Below are 21,158 nucleotides of genomic sequence, written 5' to 3'. Positions count from 1 at the left end.
CAAGAAAAAAACTGGAGAAAATGCAAACATGTGGAGACTAAACAACATGATACTAAATAACCAATGGGTTAATGAAGCAAATAAAAAATCCAAAAAATACATGGAGACCAACGAAGATGAAAACACAATGGTCCAAAATCTCTGGGAAACAGCAAAAGCAATTCTAAGTGGGAAGTATAAAGTAATACAGGCTTTCCTCAAGAGATAAGAAAAAATTCAAACAATCTAACTCTATGCCTAAAATTACTAGAAAACGAATAAAGTCCAAGGTGAGTAAAAAAAAGGAAATAATAAAAATATGAGTAGAAATAAACGATGCAGAGAGTAGAAGAGGAGGAGGACGAAGAGGAGGATGAAGAGGAGGACGAGGAGGAGGACGAGGAGGAGGATGAGGACGAGGAGGAGGACGAGGACGAGGAGGAGGAGGAGGAGGACGACGAGGAGGAGGAGGAGGAGGAGGAGGAGGAGGAGGAGGAGGAGGAAAATGAAGGAAGGAAGGAGGGTTGGTCAATGAAACCAAGAGCTGGTTCTTTGAAAAGATAAACAAAATTGACAAACTTTCAGCCAGACCCACCAAAGAAAAAAGTGAAAGGACCCAAATAAAATCAGAAACAAGAGAGAAGAAGCAAAAATTTATACCACAGAAATTCAAAGGATTATAAGAGAATACTATGAAAAATTATATGTCAACAAACTGGACAATCTAGAGGAAATGGACAATTCCTAGAAACATACAATCTTCCAAAAATGAACCAGGAAGAAATAGAAAATCTGAATGGACTGATAACAAGTAATGAAAATGAATCAAAAAACTACCAAAAAAATAAAAGTCTAGAACCAGATAGATTTACAAGTGAATTCTATCAGACTTCTAAAGAAGAGCTAACCTATTCTCCTCAAACTATTCCAAAAAATAGAAGAGGAAGGAAAACTACCATATGCATTTTATATGGCCACAATTACCCTGATACCACAACCAGGCAAAGACACCACACACAAAAAACTAAAGGCCAATATTCCTGATGAACATAGATGCAAAAGTCCTCAACAAAATATTAGCACACCACACTTCAACAATACATTAAAAAGATCAAGTGGGATTCATTCCTGGGATGCACATGTGGTTCAATACTCCACATCAACAAAACTAAGAATAGGAATCATATGATCAACTCAATAGAAGCAGAAAAAGCATTTCACAAGATTTAACATCATTCATGATGAAAACTCTCAGCAAATGGGGCTAGAAGGAACATACCTCACCATAATAAAGGCCATATATGAAAAAAACACAGCTAACATCATCCTCAATGGTGAGAAACTGAGAGCTTTCCCTCTAAGGTCAGGAACAAGACAAGGATGTCCACTCTTGCCACTTTTATTCAATGTAGTACTAGAAGTCCTAGCCACATCAGTCAGACAAGAAAAAGAAATAAGAGGCATATGTATTGGTAAAGAAGTTGAATTGTCACTATTTGCAGACAACATGATACTATACATATAAAATCCTAAATATTCCACCAAAAAACTACTAGAAGCAAAAAACAAATCCAGTAAAGTGGCAAAATACAAAATTAACAACCAGAAATTAGTAGCATTTCTATACACTAACAATGAAGTTTCAGAAAGAGAACTTAAGACAACACCATTTACAACTGCACCAAAAAAGAATAAAATACCTAGGAATAAACTTAACCAAACAGTTGAAACGCTTGTACTTTGAAAACTATAAAACACTGATGAAAGAAATTGAAGATTACAGAAACAAATGGAAAGATATTCCATGCTTATGGACTGAAAGAATTAATATTATCAAAATGTCCATATTACTCAAAGCAATCTATAGATTCAATGCAATCTCTATTAAAATACCAACAGCATTTTCCACAAAACTAGAAGAAATAATACTAAAATTTGTATGGCACTACAGAAGATCCTGAATGGCCAATGCAATCCTAAGAAAGAAGAACAAAGCTGGAGGTATCACAATTCCAGATTTCAAGCTATACTTCAAAGCTATAGTAATCAAAACGGTATGGTACCAGCACAAAAAACAGACACACTGATCAATAGAACAGGATAGAGGTCCCACATTTATATGATCAATTAATCTATGACAAAGGAGGCAGGAATACACAAGGAAAAGATGGTCTTTTCAATAAATAGTGCAGGGAAAACTGGATAGCTACATGTAAAAAAAAAATGACACTGGAGTACTTTCTAACCCCATATACAAAAACAAACTCAAAACTGATTAAAGACCTAAATGTGAGACCTGAAGCCATAAAAATCCGGGAGGAGAACATAGGCAGTATTCTCTGACATCAGGCACAGGACAATTTTCCTAGATACGTCTCCTAAGGCAAGGGAAACAAAAGCAAAAATAAACAATTGAGACTAAAAAGCTTTTGCACAGCAAATGAAACCATCAACAAACAGACAACCTACCAAATGGGAGATATTTGTAAATTATATGTCCAATAAGGGGTTAATATCCAAAAGATAAAAAGAACTCATACAATTCAACCACCCAAAATACAAACAATTGGATTAAAAAATGGATTGGATTTTAGATTTGGATCATAGAAAAAAAATTGGATTAAAAAACAAAAAATTAAAAAATGTTCGAGAGGACTCGAACAGACATTTTTCCAAAGAAGAAATACTGATGGTCAACAGACACACGGAAAGATGTTCAATATCACTAATCATTAGGTAAATGCAAATCAAAACCACAAAGAGAGGGGCACCTAGGTGGCTCAGCAGGTTAAGCCTCTGACTTCAGCTCAGGTCATGATCTCATGGTTAGTGAATTTGAGCCCCGCATTGGGCTCTGTGCTGACAGCTCAGGGCCTGGTTCAAGTTCTGTTTCTCTCTTCCTCTGCCCCGCCCTTGCTCATGCTTTGTCTCTCTGTTTCTTTCTCATTCTCAAAAGTAAAAAAACATTAAAAAAATATATACATACAAACCATAATGAGATATCACCCTACGTATCACCCTATACCTGTTACAATGGCTAATACCAGAAGACAGAAACAAGTGTTGGGGAGAATGTGAAGAAAAAGGAACCCTTGTGCGGTATTGGTGGGAATGTAAATTGGTACAGTACTATATGAAGGTTCCTTGAAAACTTAAAAATTAGAAATACTATGTTATTTAATAATTCCACTATTGGGTATTTACCCAGGAAAAACAAAAACACTAATTTGAAAAGATATATGTACCCCTATGTTTACTGTAGCATTATTTACAATATCCAAGACATGGAAGCAAAATAACTGTTCATCAATAGACAAATGGATAAGGAAAATGTGGCATATATACACAATGGACAATTAGTCATAAGAAAGGATGAGATTGTGCCATTTGAGATAACATGGATGCACCTAGAGGGTATTATGCTGAGTGAAATAAGTCAGACTAAGAAGACAAATACTGTATGATTCATAAATGGAATCCAAAAAAAATGAATAAACAAATAAAAAGTAGAATCAGAACTATAAATACAGAGAACAAACTAATGGTTGCCAGAGGGGAAGGGGTTGGGGGTTGGGCAAAATGGATAAAGGGGAGAGGAAGATACAGCCTCTAGTTATGTAATAAGTCACAGGAATAAAAAGCAGAGCATAAGGAATACAGTTAAAGATATTGTAATAGTTATGTAATGGGATAGGTAATAGCTATACTTGTGGTGAACACCGTATAATGTATAAACTTGTCAAGTCACTAAGTTGTACACCTGAAAGTAATGTAACACTATATGTCAACTATACTGAAATAATAAATACACACATACACATGGGTGGCGCAGTCGGTTAAGCGTCCGACTTCAGCCAGGTCACGATCTCGCGGTCCGTGAGTTCGAGCCCCGCGTCAGGCTCTGGGCTGATGGCTCAGAGCCTGGAGCCTGTTTCCGATTCTGTGTCTCCCTCTCTCTCTGCCCCTCCCCCGTTCATGCTCTGTCTCTCTCTGTCCCCAAAATAAATAAACGTTGAAAAAAAAAATTAAAAAAAAAAAAAAGAAAAAGATCATATATTGTGGCCAATGTGGGTCATAAAGGTATTACTACTAGAAGAAAGAGCAGGTTCACATCATGTATTTTGACAGTACTTTCTCTTGTTATGTCTAAACTCCAGAATCACTTTTTGTTTAAGGGCCTTTTTTGTGTTTTATGCCACTAGTTTATAAGTTTTAAGATGGCATCACATAAACTGCTTTCCAAAGAATAGTATTTTCATAGAAAAACAGTGTTTTCATAGACAGATAATTATAATTTTTGCATCTGTGTTTCAAAACTAGACACACAATTTGACTCAAAGTTAGAGATTTATGTCAAGAGGTAATCACACAAAACTAAATCTAACCTGCTGTTACTTTCTGTGGCAGGGAATAAGTATCTATGCACTACTGATCATTTCAGTCGAAAAACATTTGTTAAAATAATGTGTATGGCAATATAAGTGGCTGGGTTTTTTTGCCTTTTATCAAATTGCCTTACAAGTCTATCAATATAATATACTTACTTTTACATTTTTAAATAATTTATTGTGAAAGAATCCCAAACTTATAGGACAGTTGCCAGAATAAAGAACTGAAGGGTCTCTTTCACCTACATTCTTCAAATGTTTCTATTTTATTGCATAATATTACTGTACAATATTTGCTGCCATCACTCACACTCCATTATCATTAATCTGTTTCTGAATATTTGGAGAGAAAGATGCAGAAATGCTCCATTACCTCTAGACACTCTGGAGTGTTTTTCCTAAAATTAATGACACTGGAGGGGCAGTATTGGTACAACACAACTGTCTAATCAAAAGACATCATCCAAATTTTGCCAAATATCTCTTTTTCCTTTTTGACTCCAGATGCTACCAGGAAAATGAGTTGCATTTAGCTGTCTTGTCTGTTAAGACATCTTCCATTTGTTCCTACTCTTTATCTGCCTTTTACATGCTTGACAGTTTTAGAGTAGAAGCCTTGAATTTTATAGGATAATCTTCAATGGGGTCCATGTGATGCTTTCATGACCAGACTCAGGCCATGCATTGTTAGCAGGGTTACTGCTGAAATGACTCTGTGCTCTTCTCAGCATGTCACATCCAGGGGACATGATATTAACTCATCCTACTGCTGGTGGTGTTAATCCTGATTACTTGCCATGTTGCTCTCTACCAGATTTCTTGACCTTAAAGTCATTATTTCCCCTTTTGCAACAGATTAGTATTTGGGGTATATCTTGTACCTCATCCAATTTCTGCCCACCAGTTTAATTATCCACTGACAGTTTGTTGCAATCAACCTTTATAATGGTTGCAAAAACAGTTATTCTCTATTTTCTACATTTAATAGTTGACATGTTTTAAGAAAAACATTCTCTTCTCTTTTATTTATTTATTTATTCCTTTATACCTGTATTGACTCATGGATTCCTATTTTATTACTGATTGTAATCAGTTACTACTATTATTTATTTTGATGTTCAAATTGTCCCCAGATTGGCCGGGGGGGGGGGTCCCAGGCTCCTGTGCCCCTTTGACATATCCTCATCATTCTATGAGTATTTACACACTTTCTGATATAAAAAGATATTCCAGGGTCATTCTGTATTTTATTTGCCTCATTGTTAGAACCAATGATTTTTCCAAAGTGCTCTGATTCTTTTTGGAGAACGGTATTTAGAAACCAAAATGTAGGTGCCTGGTGTGCTCATTACTCCTGGAGTATCACTGCTTCCAGGTTTTCTTAGTAGACAGAACTAGGCTATATAAGTGTGTGTGTGTGTGTGTGTGTGTGTGTGTGTGTGTGTGTGTGTATCCATAAATATTTCTATTTCCATGTGTATATATGTATTATAAAACAGTAAGTTCACATTGTTACCTCTGACTCTAATCCCATACACCAAGGTTTTTCCTAACATTTCCCCCTTCCTATGGTTCAAATACCTTTTCTGGCAGTAAGAAACTTGGCTCTTATTTTCCCCAATATGCTTACTCATTTTCTCAGTGTAATCAATTCCCAACTAAATCAGCCATTTCCTCCTTCTGCTACCTCAGTCTCCTTACTCCCTATTGTCTTATGCCCTTGACCAATACACCTGTCGGCCTATGCCTCCCCATGATGCCCCAAACTCTTTGCTGCACTAACCCTTTCAGCCATCTTGCTGACTTCTTCACAGTGGGAAAGGGAAGGGGAAGGGACAAGACATTGCCTTTTAAATTTCATTTCACAGATTTTACATGGTACCAATCTGGCCAAATCCCATTCACTTTCTATTGACTAAATTTTGACATTTTTCAGTTAAGGGTCCAGGATATTTTGAACAAATATACATGTTTCATATTATTGATAATGATGGTTATGGTTAATCATAGATAACAGTACTTTGGAATAAAAGTCATAACTGGCATTTTATTTATGAACAACCTTGATTAAGGAGAAAAAACCCAAGGGAACATACAAAAGTTAATACAATCAAGATGTTGGAAACAGATGATGAAGGAAGGAAAAACAAGAATAGGAATATAAAATCGAGCCAAAAAAATGAGTTACAAAAATGTTTCACAGACTTCTTTGGATTGAGCCAGAAAAGTGACTCTAGGTTTTCTTACCCATTCCACCAACCGTTTGGATCTTGAGTCCACTATTCACTACTCAGGTTCTGAATAAAGCACTTAACCTCTCTGTGCCTCAGTTTCCTCATTTGTGAAGTGGGGATTGTTGTGAGAATTAAATAAATTAATTCATGTAAAGCTCTTATTGCTTAGCACATATTTAAATCCTCAAAAGATCTAGCAATTGTTATTAGTTGGGATAGGGTTACTTTCTCCAGTTTATACAAGGATAAAGCAATCTAGAGGCCTAGAAATTTAATGTGCTCCTCACAATTTCTCAGTATCACTTCCTCAACCAGACAGCAGGTACCTGGTCATAGTTACTTCTAAATTGAAGCTTCTGTCCTCAATTTTGAAGTGTACCTATTGAGTATAACTGATTAAAGATATATACCGTTTAGTTATCAAGCAAAAAGGGGCAAAGTTAAAAAATTCTTAATAAAATTAAGAATCTGGACAATTCTCTTGCTTTATGTCAGCAGATATAGCAGGAAGCCTCTCTCCTCAGAAGAGAACCTATGGCTATCTGAAAGTGCATAAAAACTTGATGGAGACCTCAAAGCCCTATGTCCTAATGTGACAGATCCACAAGAGAGAGTCTGAAGAATAATTACACCAATTGTCTGCCTCATCCATGAAAGAAACAATGGCTCAGAATCTGAGGAGAAGAGCATCTGAATGAAGACCTACTTGGATTTTCTACAGGATGTATCCAAGTAGTAGACCCCAGGGTAGGGTCTCTTGGTATCATTCACTTGTACCTTGGATGATGTCTATCAAAATTTTACCTGTTTACCTGTTTACCTTTTCATCTAGATAGTAACTAATCAAGAAATCTGGTCCTACCTTAAAATTGCTCTTACTTCATTATATAATATTGAACATATAATACACATAATATATACAGAAAAGCTTATTTTCTTATTTTTATGAAGCTATTTTCTTTTCTTAATTTTTTAATGTTTATTTTTGAGAGAGAGAGAGAGAGAGAGAGAGAGAGAGAGAGAGAGAGAGAGAGACAGTGTGAGCAGGGGAGGGGCAGAGAGGGAGACACAGAATCCAAAGCAGGCTCCAGGCTCTGAGCTGTTAACACAGAGCCCAACATGGGGCTCGAACCCATGAACCGTGAAATCATGACCTGAGCCAAAGTTGGACACTCAACCAACTGAGCCACCCAGGCACCCCTTTATGAAGCTATTTTTTGTGATTAAAACGTGTAATTCAAACTTAAAGTTTAAAAAATTATTTATGAAGAATATTCTTTTCTGCTATTTTGTAGTATGCCTGCTTAAAAGTCTGATTTGCTGCAGTGCCTGGATGGCTCAATTGGTTAAGTGTCCAACTCTTGATTGTGGCTCAGGTCATAATCTCATGGTTCATGGGATCAGGCCCTACATCAGACTTCATGCTGATGCCTGCTTGGGATTCTCTCTCTCTCTCTCTCTCTCTCTCTCTCTGTCCCTCCTCTCCTCATGCTCTCTCTCAAAATAAAGAAATAAAGTTAAAAAATTGATTTGCCAGCATTAGTGCAAATCAGAATTATTTTAGAGATGTGATTTTATGTTGTGCTGATTAAGTCAAACTGTACACTGTGATCTTGTGTCCTTTTACTATTTCCATCCTCTGACATGATTTTAGATACTGATGAAATACAGCCCTGATGAAAACAGCATCCACATTTCTGAATAATGAATCAATCCTGTCCTGATTTGCAACTTGGGCATGTTGGTGACATTAATTATCATACATCTTCAAACTCTGAGGATGACTGTGGTATAGCTTCCTGCCTTTTCAAACATAGAAGCCATCAATTTAGACAAAATACAGACATAATTATGGCCCTGAAAACCAGAAAGTTTGGTAAATTTCCCTTATGACTGAGCACTGTGACAATACTCCAAGTGAAGACCTAGGCCCACCAAACTTAAATAGCTTTCTCTTGTGGGGACTGATCCTCACCCCAGCCTGTCTCTCACAGAGGACACATCCTTTGATATCAGGGAGGGGGTATTCTATAGCAAAAGAACTAAGCATTAACTTAAGCTTCTATAAAATAATACCTTCCTTGAATACATGTATCGCTGAGATATTGGTTTATATTTTCTAACTTTGACAGTGTTTTAACTTTAAATGGGAATAATTTACTTTGCAATGTTCTTTGGTATAGTCTCTTCTAAACATTTTGTGCATGTGATGTCAATTTGCTATAATTTTCCCTGTCCACTGATTTGGTGTCTACATCTATCCTCTCTCTGCCAACTTTTTCCTGTTACCACCTCCACACCAGAACAGAGGAAGGCTGCTGTCCCAGTAGAGGTACACAACTCACTAATTTTTTTTTTTAATATTTATTTTTGAGAGAGACAGAACATGAGCGGGGGAGGAGCAGAGAGAGAGGAAGACATAGAATCCAAAGAAGTTTCCAGGCTCTGAGCTGTCAGCACAGATCCTGATACGGGGCTCAAACCCATGAACTGTGAGATCATGGACCTGAGGCAAAGTCTGATGCCCAACTGACTGAGCCATCCAGGTGCCCCCAGCTCACTAATGTTCTGTAGGTTGTAGCAGTAGGAGTAGCAGCAGGAAGTGGGGGTTTAAAGAAGAACATGGAGTCAGCAGACTGGAAAATACTACCATATTCTTTTACTTAGCAGTATCTACCATGTGAACCATATCAGAACTAGGCTATAGAATACTTAGGTATAATTACCTTTTTCATAGTAAAAGGGAAAATATTATATCCACAATAATAACTAATGCACTTATAGTCCTTTTCTGTTTACAAAGTATTTTCATGAGCACAATCTTGTTTGATTCTTACAATAATCCTGTGAGGTAGGCATAAAAAGCATTATTATTATTCACCCTTTTGCCAGTGAAATTGCTGAAGCTCAGAAAAGTTAAATGAAGTTAGCATCAGATCTCACAAGTACAGGGCTCAGTTCCATAAGATCACCCCCATTTTGAGATTCCAACTACAAGTTCCAGGCTTCCCACACTTCTAGCTGACTGGCTATAAATCAGGGGTTCCCATAACCTTCTCTTCAGGTTTGATAATTTGCTAGAACTGTTCATAGAACTTTAGGAAGGCGCTTTACTTACTGGTTTATTGTAAAGACACAACACAAGAATGGCCAAATGGAAGAGATGTGTAGGGGAAGGTATAGAGGGGAGAGGTGTTGGAGCTTCCATGTCCTCTCTGGGTTCACCATCCTCCCAGCACCTCAACTTTTTTTTTTTTACTAACCTGGAATGTCTCTGAACCCTGTCATTAGTGGTATGTATGGAGGTTCTATTATGTGGGAATTATTAATTAAATCATTGGCCATTGGTGACTGAATCAATCTCTCCCCTCCTTGGAGGTCAGGGGGCAGGAATGGTTTATAATAAACCAGTAAGTAAAGTGCCTTCCTAAAGTTCTGTGAAAGGTTCTAGCAAATTATCAGACTTGAGGAGGAGGGCATGGGAAATAGTATAAGAACACTTATTTGAAGGGAGATAGGCACCCCCATATTTATAGCAGAATCATGCAAGTGTCTATCAATAGATGAATGGATGAAGAAGATATGTATATGTATGTACACACACACACACACACACACACACACACACACACCATAATGTTATTCAGCTAGGAAAAAAAATCTTGCCATTTGCAATGATGTGGATGGAGCTAGAGAGTATAATGGTAAGTGAAATAAGTCAGTCAGAGAAAGACAAATACCATGATTTCACTCATGCGTGGAATTTGAGAAACAAAACAAATGAGTAAAGGGAAAAAAATGAGAAACAATCCAGGAAATATTCTTAACTATAGAGAACTGATGGTTACCAGAGAAGAGGTGGGTAGGGGATGGGTTAAATAGGTGATAGGGATTAAGGATGAGCACAGGATGATGTATGAAATTGTTGATTACTTTACTGTACACCTGAAACAAATGTAACGATATATGTTAACTAGCTGGAATTAAAATAAAAACTTAAAATAAGTTTCAACCCTCTGATCATGCTTTGGTCTTTCTGATGACCAGCATCCATCCTGAATGTACCTAGGAGCTCTGGTCACCAGCCATATCATTAGTATACAAAAGGCACTCTTGTCATTCTGGAGATGCCAAAGGTTTTAGCAGCTGTGTGCCAGGAACCAAGGACAAAGACCAAATGTATATTCTTATTATTACAGGTATACAAAGTTTCTCTATTATTTCTTACAACCTCATGTGAATCTATTTATATCCAAACAAAAAGTTTACTTAAAAAAATCCATTTGTCATTTGCGATTTGTAATACATTTCAATGAGAATCTTTCTGATGTAATAATAGAATGACCTTTTTTAATTAAATTGGACAATTATAGAGCAGGCAAAGCTCTACATTATTTCAGAATGAAGAAACTGAGGCCAAGGGAAAATTAAATAATTGCTGCTTTGGTACCTGAATATACCTATATACAAAATACTTTAAGTGGATAGAAGGAAACTGACATTTATGGGGTGACTATTTTGTGGCAGACACTGTGCTAAAGGGTTTTATATACAAGATCCTATTTACTTCCCAAGAATTCTTATAGATATTATTCCCATTTTACATCTGAAGAAATTGAGGCTTGTTGCAAGTCATAAAATTAAAAAGCAATAGAGCCTGCATTCAAACTCCCTGTGATTCCAGAGCAAGTGGCTTTTTGCTACACATTTTCAAACTTTTCTTACTATAATCCACTATTAAAAACAAATATTATAGTATAGCCCAAATACATACACAAACAGAAATAAACCTTTGTCAAATATCTTCACTATGTATGATGTCCTGTTCTATTTTTTCCATTAAAAATACACTAAAATTGATTTTATGATACATTAATGGGTTGTGACCCACAGTTTAAAAAACACAGCAAGCTATTTTCCCTTTCTTACGACCATTCCATTAATATTTTGGAAGAATCCTTCTTTTTCAATGTTAAACAACAGTCTTCTTTTCAGCTTTGCTTAGATCTCACATACCCAAATTAAAGGGGATGTTGTCTTAGCCTTTGCTTCTTTAAATTCATAATAGCTCATGTAAAACACTGTAGCATGATTCTTCTTGTGGTCTTAGGCACTTTGGACTCCCCTCCCCCTTCCTCTCTCTTTCTCTTCCTGACCACATCCCTGTGAGGGGGCAGAGAGATCCATTAAAATCGAACCCTGTCATTTTCTGAACTGATGGTTGGTTTGTTGTTTGAGGAGACTCCAAGGACATGTCTATAAGAGGCAAATGTAGGCAAGTTATCCACTGATTTACATTTGGCTTAAAACCTTCTCTGAGTGGGTGGGTTGGGTGGTGGTAGAGGTGGGGTTGGGCTATGTATCATTTACCCTGGCAATACTCCATGGGACAGGGTGTACTTGGGTGGTCTGACATTCCTAACTCATCTTCTGGTGGATGTCATGATGTATCCATCGGGTCATCTGTATCAACCATTCACAACTCTTCCTTGGGAAATGGTCTGTCAGAACTTTCAATTTCTTGGCCCACCATAATCCCGGAAACACCACTGGTCTGTCAGTGGTTATGTCAGATTTTTATAATCGCTGTCATTTATTTAGGCTTCTAGGTCAGGAACTGAGTTAAATACTTCACACACATTCTCTTATTGAATCTTCAGAGCAGCCTTGTGATGAGAATGTTATTACAACATTTAATATTAGCAGAAAGGCTAGGTTGGCAGGTGGCTTTTGTTCAGTAGACACTTTGAAGGGGAAAGGAGGGTTGACTTAGAAAATGTGATGAGAAAGGAAGTAGTAGAGATGATGCTTACACACATGCACACATCAAATAAAGATTTGAGGGGTTTTGGTGTCTAAGCTAGGTCTGTCCTGCTTTCCTCTTTTTCTGGCCTTGATTATCTGGGCTCTGTTACCATCTGTTTCAGCCAAAATTGCGACAATTTAAATCCTAGAATTTTCTGTCCTTGGCTTTTCTCATTTAGAAAAGAAGATTGAAATTGGCTCTCAGATCTGAGGTTATTTTGTAATCACAGAAAGCTTAAGCTTTCAAGCAGAAGAGATTTCAGTTTGTTGGGCACTGGTTCTCAGATACCAGTGCACACAGGAATAATCAAAGAAGTATCTTAAAATTCATAGTCCTGAGCTCTACGAAGACACATTCTGATTTAATAGGTCAGAAGTGGTTCCCTGAAATCTACATTAAAAAAATTAGATTTAACAATTTTAATCAAGGTGATTCAGATTCAAGTTATCTAGGAGCCACATTTGGAAAAATGCAAATTTTAGATACTATAAAATATATGTAGGAGTAATCTACTTTGTAGGCCTGCCTCTTTCTTAGTCCCATCTTTACAATAGTCATAGATGTCTTCAAATGTTTTTATTAAAGACAATAATATTTATTAATAACCATGAACACAGAGAGTTAAAGTATCCTCAGCCACATAATCAACCAAGATTCAAGTTTCCTGCACAAATGCGAGGATCAGCATGGAGGCTGGAAAAACTGCTGTCTGTGGCAGAGACTATTAGTGTTCTTCCATATCTGAATGCTCTGCCACATTTCCTAGCTTCCCTTGGAGTTTGGTTGGCCCTGTGACTGACTCCTGGCCAGCAGAACATGGACAAAAGTAAAGAACCACTTCTAGACTTGATGTCTAAAATATCCAGAACAGTCTTTTATGTTCTTTGTCTTCTCTTCCCCATCTTCAGAAAAGTAATGCCAGGGTGACCTTGAAGCTGCATATTGGTAGAACAAAATGGAAACAGCCTAGGGACATCTGGATGGCTCAGTCGGTTAAGTGTCCAACTTTAGTTTAGGTTATGATCTTACGGTTCGTGGGTTCGAGCCCCGTGTTGGGCTCTGTGCTGACAGCTTGGAGCCTGGAGCCTGCTTCAGACTCTGTGTCTCCCTCTCTCTCTACTCCTCCCCAACTCATCCACTCTCTCTCAAAAATTAACATTAAAAAATTAAAAAACACAGGAAACAGCCTTGGTTCATGAGTCTTTGCCCACAGGAGAGCTATCTGGCCTGCACTGAATTGAGACATGAACAAACTTAAGCCTCTAAGTTCTAAGCTGCTTATTTATTGGAACTTATTCATTCTGGCAGCATACTCTACTATATCCTGACTAATACACTGCTATGTTATTAAAAACTAATTAATAATTATGATAGAAATTCTTCCTTTATTATATCAGAACAGACTAATTTGGACTAAATTGGGCTAATAACCTAGCAGAACAAAGCTGGGATAATCTTGCCATTGCCCCTTCAAACCAATATCCCACACAGAACTGTTCCAACCAAATATTTGCTGAAAGATATTAGCCAGTCTTATTTAGCATGCAAAGAATAATTGTCCACTTTTTCACCTATGAAGTTTCTGGCCTTCTGCCTTAAACTTGATCACAAACCATTCTTTTCTTTACTGCTTCATTTATAAAAGGTTATGAACTCCCTCAAATTCAAAAGAAAAATAGTGTCTATGAATTAAACAGTTCTTACATTCAATGGCTGCTATATATCCAATGGGAAAATAGAAACTAACATGTATCTGAAAGGATGAAAAATAATAAAAAACATGCAGTACTGCTACCACTTTTCAGATTTCATCAGAATGCAATCATTTAACTTGTCCCATTATTTTTCCCATAAACACTGAATACCACCTTTATTTACAATCTTAGAAAAAACTGCTGTTCTTTCTGTGCTAGAACAGTGTTTCCAACTGCTAATCATAATCTATTAATGGGTTATAAATTAATGCAGGGAGTTCAGACATTTGTAAGCATTAAAAGGAAATATGAGAGATTATCAAAGTGTGTCACACATAGTAAAGGTAAGTAATATATTTCAGGAAAACTGATTCTGATATAAATACACACACACACACACACACACACACACACACACAGTTGATTCTTCTTATCAAGGTAGTTATGTTCTGTTCAGTTGCCTTAAACACTGAACCATTGCTTCTAGTGGATATATTGGGTTAGATTCCTATGACCCATGGGTCACAACATTTTCATCCACTGATCAATACATATCCTTGTTTTCTGTGTGTTTCTATTTCAAGACACTCTACTAATATATATTGATTAATTAACATTGAATTAATGGATTACAGCACTATACCTCATGCCTTAATGAAGTTCACTGAACATGTATTTTCTCCATGTGACACATCACATCCCTCTTATATTTTGGAACACTAGATACCATTTCAGTACTGTGGTTGGGGACAATTTTAAACAGCAAAATCATAAACAGAAAGTACAAAATACTAAAGTGTGGCATTAAATAGACCACAGAAAGGACACTTATTTACAGTATGACAGCTGAAACAAGAACTCTAAGCATTACATTTTTTGACCTCAGCTAGGAACTTACATGTAAGACAACTCAATTTTTTTGTTTCTCTGTGCATGCTCATGTCCTCAATTGACCATAAAATGACTGTAATATTGATTTGGGTGTTATAAATAAACATCAGTGAGTTGGTGAATTACCAAATATGGAATCTTTCAATAATCAGGATTGACTATCAAAGCCGTTATATCCTGAAGCTTTTGCATAGAAGGGAAATAATTAACAAAACAAAAAGGCAACCGACTGAATAGGACAAGATATTTGCAAATGATATATTAGATAAGGAATTAATATCTCAAATATATGAAGAACTTACAAACGTAACACCAAAGAACCCAAACAATCTGATTAAAAAATGAGCTGAGGACCTGAACAGACATTTCTCCAAAAAAGACATACAGATGGTCAACAAACATGAAAAGATGCTCAACATCACTAATCATCAGAGAAATGCAAATCAAAACCACAATGAGATACTACCTCACACCTGTCTGAATGTCTAGTATCAAGACAAGAAATAACAAGTATTAACGAGGATGTGGAGAAAAGGAACCCTCGAGCACTGTTGGTAGGAGTGTAAGCTGGTGCAACCATTGTGGAAAACAGTACAGAGATTCCTCAAAGAATTAAAAACAGAATTACCACATGATCTAGTAATTCCACTAGTGGGTATTTACCCAAATAAAACAAAAACACTAATTCAAATGACATATGCACCCCTATGTTTACTGCAGCATTATTTACAATAGCTTATGGAAGCAACCCAAGTGTCCATCAATAGATGAATGGATAAAGAAGATGTGGTATACGTATAAAATGGAATATTTCTCATCCAGAAAAAAGAATGGAATCTTGCCATTTGCAATGACATAGATGGAGCTAGACAGTATTATCCTAAGTGAAATAAGTCACTCAGAGAAAGACAAATACCCTATGATTTCACTCCTATGAGGAATTTAAGAAACAAATGAGCAAAGGGAAAAAAAGGAAAAAGAGAGAGGTAAATGAAGAAACAGACTCTTAAATATAGAGAACAAACTGATAAACTGATGGTTACCAGAGGGTAGGTAGGTGGGGAGGATAGGTTAAATAGATGATGGTGGTTAAGGAGTGCACCAGGTGTTGTACAGAAGTGTTGAATAACTGTATTGCATACCTGAAACTAATATTATCCTGTATGTTAACTAACTGGAATTTAAATAAAAACACTTATACCTTAAAAAAAAAGTCATAATAATGTTGTATGATGACAGATAGTTACTACACTTATTGTGGTGAGTGCTGAGTAATGTATAGAACTGTGGAATCAGTATGTTATACCCCTAAAACTAATATAACATTGTATGCCAATTATACTTAAAAAAAAGCTGTTGGATATTAAAAGTTTGCTTTAACTAAAATAATTTATGAATATATTTATATTAATTAATGCCACAAAGTTTATATATAAATATTAATACAATAAAAATACTATAGGTAAGACATGCAAAGTATGTAACATAATAGGTAACTGACAGAAAACCACTGATGATATGAAAAATGGAGACTCCTTAGGAGCAAATCACCTGTGTCCTTCATGGAGCCTTAGCCCAATGCCTTTCTCTACAAATTTGCTATATATGAATGGTAGCCAAAGGTGGTACAACTAGTCTTGGAAGAGTTCTATTTCAGACTGAAGTAGCTGTTCATATTCAGAAAAGTTCAGTTGTGGCAGCTTTATCTAAACAATTCTATAGCATAGTCCTTCCTAGTTTGTTTTTCTCCTCTGAATTGGTCTGGGAGGTGATGGGATATGAGATTGGGAATTCCCTGCAACCTACTAAGGCTTATGAATGCTTGTGCCAGAGTGTGAGACCACTGATTCTCCTCAGATTTCTGACTGTCATTTTTTGAAAAGAAAAAAATAAAATCACAAAATGACCACTTGGAGAGCAGACTCTATCTTCTTACTGAATCCAACCTAGGGTTGCCAGATTTAGCAAATGAAAATACAGAATGCCCAGTTAAATTTGAGTGATTTCTAATCACCTATGCTAATATAAATTGAGATAAAAGACAAAATATTGCATGGGACAGAATTATACTAAAGTATTTGTTGTTTATCCGAAACAAATTTTAAAAATATCTAAACTACATACCTCTTTCTTTAATCATATTTCCCTCATGATTTGTCTTTAACAGTTATTTACCTTGCAAAATTTACTTATAAAATTTTGCATTACAGTCTATGTTTAATTTGCATTGTGACATAGTTTCTACAGTGGTCCGTGGAAAATTTTTTAGTTTCTTCTTGTCCACTGAACATTCATTAATGGAAAAACACATTCAATATTAGTATTATTAACTGGTATGTACTGTCATAAACTTTTAGAATCACTTTTTAAATTTAGTTTATTGAAGCACATAATACCATCTTCTACCATATAACTTAGTTTTTTAATCTTCAGGATTATATTCCATTGATTGATAAATGACTTTTGAAAATGTTGTCCACTGACAAAAGCATTGTTGTCAATGTTTGTTCCTTTCTTCAACATTGCACATGATAATTCCACTTGCTCCCATTCTAGAAGAGTATTTAGAAACATCCATATAAAAGAATAAAATCCTTCAAGGGATTAAATCATATAACAAAACAGTCATGACAAGTGTCATAATAATAATCCATTTCAAGTCAGAACTTCTTATCTTGTTCATAAGTAATATCCCTTTTAAGAACAGTCTTGACACTTGAAGGGATAAATTTTTCTGTAATTCTTTAACATATTCCACAATTTTCTTTAAGGGTTGGAGGACTTCAGTAACACTGTTCTTCTTTCAATTTGCATAATCCTATTACTAAAGAGATATTGAAAGTATGATCAAGAAATAAGTAGGCTTCACTCAATGGATTATTTTAATTTGGGAGTCTTTTCTTTAAAATTAAAGTATAATTTAAGTGCTTCAAATAAACTGAGGATTTTCTCAAATGACTTTGTTCAAAATAGCCAATGGATTCTAATCTAAATCCAAGAGAACTGAAGATTTCTGAATGTCAATAATATCACAAAAATATTTTTATTAAAAAAGCCTTCCTAAGATTTTATATTTTAGAGCAGTGTTACATAGGAAACAGTTCAATAAAAAATTGGGCAAAATATTTGAACAACAGTAAGGAACTACTGCTATCTAAAACAATATGGATGAATCTCAAATGTATTAAGCTAAGTGAAAGAAGCCAGAAAGAAGGCTATATATTGTATGTTTTCATTCATACAACATTTTGTATAAGGCAAAACTGTAAAGACAGAAAACATATCAGTGACTATACTGTTTTTCTTAACTATTTTTCATCTATCCATGTTGAGATGTAGAGTTCTAGTTCATTTCTTTTTGACTGCTATATAGTTATATAATTATATATTTTAGATTTAAAAAAATGTTTATTTATTTTGAAACAGAAAGAGAGAGAGAAAGAGAGAGGGAGAGAGGGGGAGAGAGAGAAGGATGGGAAGGGCAAAAGAAAGGGAGAGAGAATCCCAAGCAGGCTCTGTGCTATAGGCATGGAGCCCAACATGGGGCTTGATCTCATGAACCATCAGATCATGACCAGCCCAAAATCCAGAGTCAGCTGCTCAACCAACTGAGCCACTCAGGCACCCCAGTTATGTTATGCATTTAAAAACATATCATTCTTCATTCATCTAGTCCCCTAGTGATGGACGTTTAGGTTGTTTGTGGGTTTTTTTGCTAATATAAGAAACAGCAATGAATATCACTGATCACATTTATTTTTAATTTATATTTTAGTTAGTATACAGTGCAATACTGGTTTTAAAAGCAGAATTCGGTGATTCATCACTTACATACAACACCCAGTGCTCATCACAAGTGCCCTTCTTAATACCCATCTAACTCATCTCCTACCCACCTCCCTCCATCAACCTTCAGTTTGTTCTCCATCATTAATAGTCTCTTATATGTTCATCTGTTTTGTTTCTTAAATTCATCATGAGTGAAATCATATTTGTCTTCTCTGACTTATTTCGCTTAGCATAATAAATTCTTAGCTCCATCCATGTCACTGCAAATGGCAAGATTTCATTTTTTTGATGGCTCATATTCCATTGTATATGTAAACTACATCTTCTTTATCCACTTGTCAGTCGACAGACATTTGCGCTCTCTCCATAGTTTGGCTATTGTTGGTGATGCTGCTATAAGCATTGGGGTGCATATACCTCTTCGAATCTGTATTTTTATATGATTTGGGTAAATACAATAGGGAAACTGCTGGATTGTAAGGTAGTTCTATTTTTAGTTTTCTGAGGAACCTCTATATTGTTCTCCAGAGTGGCTGCACCAGTATGTATTCACACCAGCATTCCCCTTTCTCTACATCTTCACCAACACCTGTTATTTCTTGTGTCGTTGATTTTACTTATTTTTATTTTTTTAAGTTTATTTATTTATTTTGAGAGAGAGAGAGAGCGAGAGTGAGAGCGAGAGCGAGAGAGAAAGAGAATCCCAAGCAGGCTCCACACTGCCAGTGCAGAACCCAATGTGGGGCTTGAACTCACAAATTGGGAGACCATGACCTGAGCCAAAACCAAAAGAATGACATTCAACTGACTGATTCACCCAAATGCCTTCTCTTGTGTTTTTAATTTTAGCCATTCTCACAGGTATGAGATCATATCTCATCGTGGTTTTGATTTGTATTTCCCTGACGATGAGCAATGCTGAGTATCTTTCATGTGTCTGTTAACCATCTGGATATCTTCTTTGGAAAAGTGTCTATTCATGTCTTTTGCCCATTTCTTAATTGGGTTGTTTTTTGAGTGTTGAGTTTGAGTGATAAGTTCTTTGTAGATTTTAGATACTAACCCTTTGATATGTCATTCGCAAATATCTTCTCCTATTCCACTGGTTGCTTTTTAGTTTTGTTGATTGGTTCCTTTGCTGTGCAGAAGCTTTTTATCTTGACATCTCAATAGTTCATGTTTGCTTCAGTTTCCCTTGCCTTTGGTGCTTGTCCACATTTTTTTTTAAAAAATGAGAACTTTTTTTTTTAATGTTTATTAAACATTAAATGTCAGCACAGAGCCTGATGTGGGGCTCGAACTCACAGACTGTGAGACCACAACCTGAAGTCAGATGCTTAACCGAGTCACCCAGGTGCACCAAAAAAATGAGAACTTTTAAGATTTACTCTCTTAGTAAATTTCAAATATGCAATACATTATATACTGTAGTCACCATGCTATATATTACATCTAGAAGTTTGTACTTTTTGATCCCCCTTCACTCATTTTGCCTATCTCCCCTGCCCTCTGCCTCTGGCAACCACCTATCTCTTCTCTGCATTTATGAGCTAATTTTGTATGTTTGTTTGTTTTTGTGTTTTTTAATTCCACATAAGATCATATGTTATTTATCTTTCTCTGTCTGACTTATTTCACTTAGCATAATGCCCTCAAGGTCCATTCATGTTGTCACAAATGGTGATATTTCTTCCTTTTTTTATGATTGAATAATATTCCATTGTATATACATACCACACTTTCTTTATCCATTAATCCATCAATTATGATTACTAGATTAGGACACTTAGGTTGTTTCCGTATTTTGGCTAAGTAATGCTGCAATGAACATGGGAGTGCATACACCTTTTTGAGTTAATGTTTTTGTTTTCTTCAGATAAATACACAGAAGTGGAAGTGCTGGATCATATGGTAGTTTTATTTTTAATTAAAAAAAATTTTTAATGTTTACTTATTTTTGAGAAAGAGACAGAGCGTGAGTGGGGGAGGGGCAGAGAGAGAGGGAGATACAGAATCTGAAGCAGGCTCCAGGCTCTGAGCTGTCAGCACAGAGCCTGACACAGAGGTCAAACCCACAAACCGTGAGATCATGACCTAAGCTGAAGTCAGATGCTTAACTGACTGAGCGACCCAGGCGCCCCTATTTTTAGTTTTTTGAGAACCTTCCATACTGTTTTCAACAGGGGCCGCAGTAATTTACATTCCCACCAACAGTGCAAGAAGGTTCCTTTTCTCCACTTCCTCACAAGCATCTGTGTGAGAGATTTGGGAGTAGGACCGAGAGACTGGGAAGCAAACCTGTTAGAAGACTTAGCACTCAGTAGGAGAGAGAGAATGAGGGCCATTAGACTTTTGTTTTCCCCAAATACTAGTAATT

This window comes from Lynx canadensis, chromosome B1 (assembly GCF_007474595.2).
Source record: "Lynx canadensis isolate LIC74 chromosome B1, mLynCan4.pri.v2, whole genome shotgun sequence".
Classification (NCBI taxonomy): Eukaryota; Metazoa; Chordata; class Mammalia; order Carnivora; family Felidae; genus Lynx; species Lynx canadensis.
Note: the sequence above shows the minus strand (reverse complement) of the source record.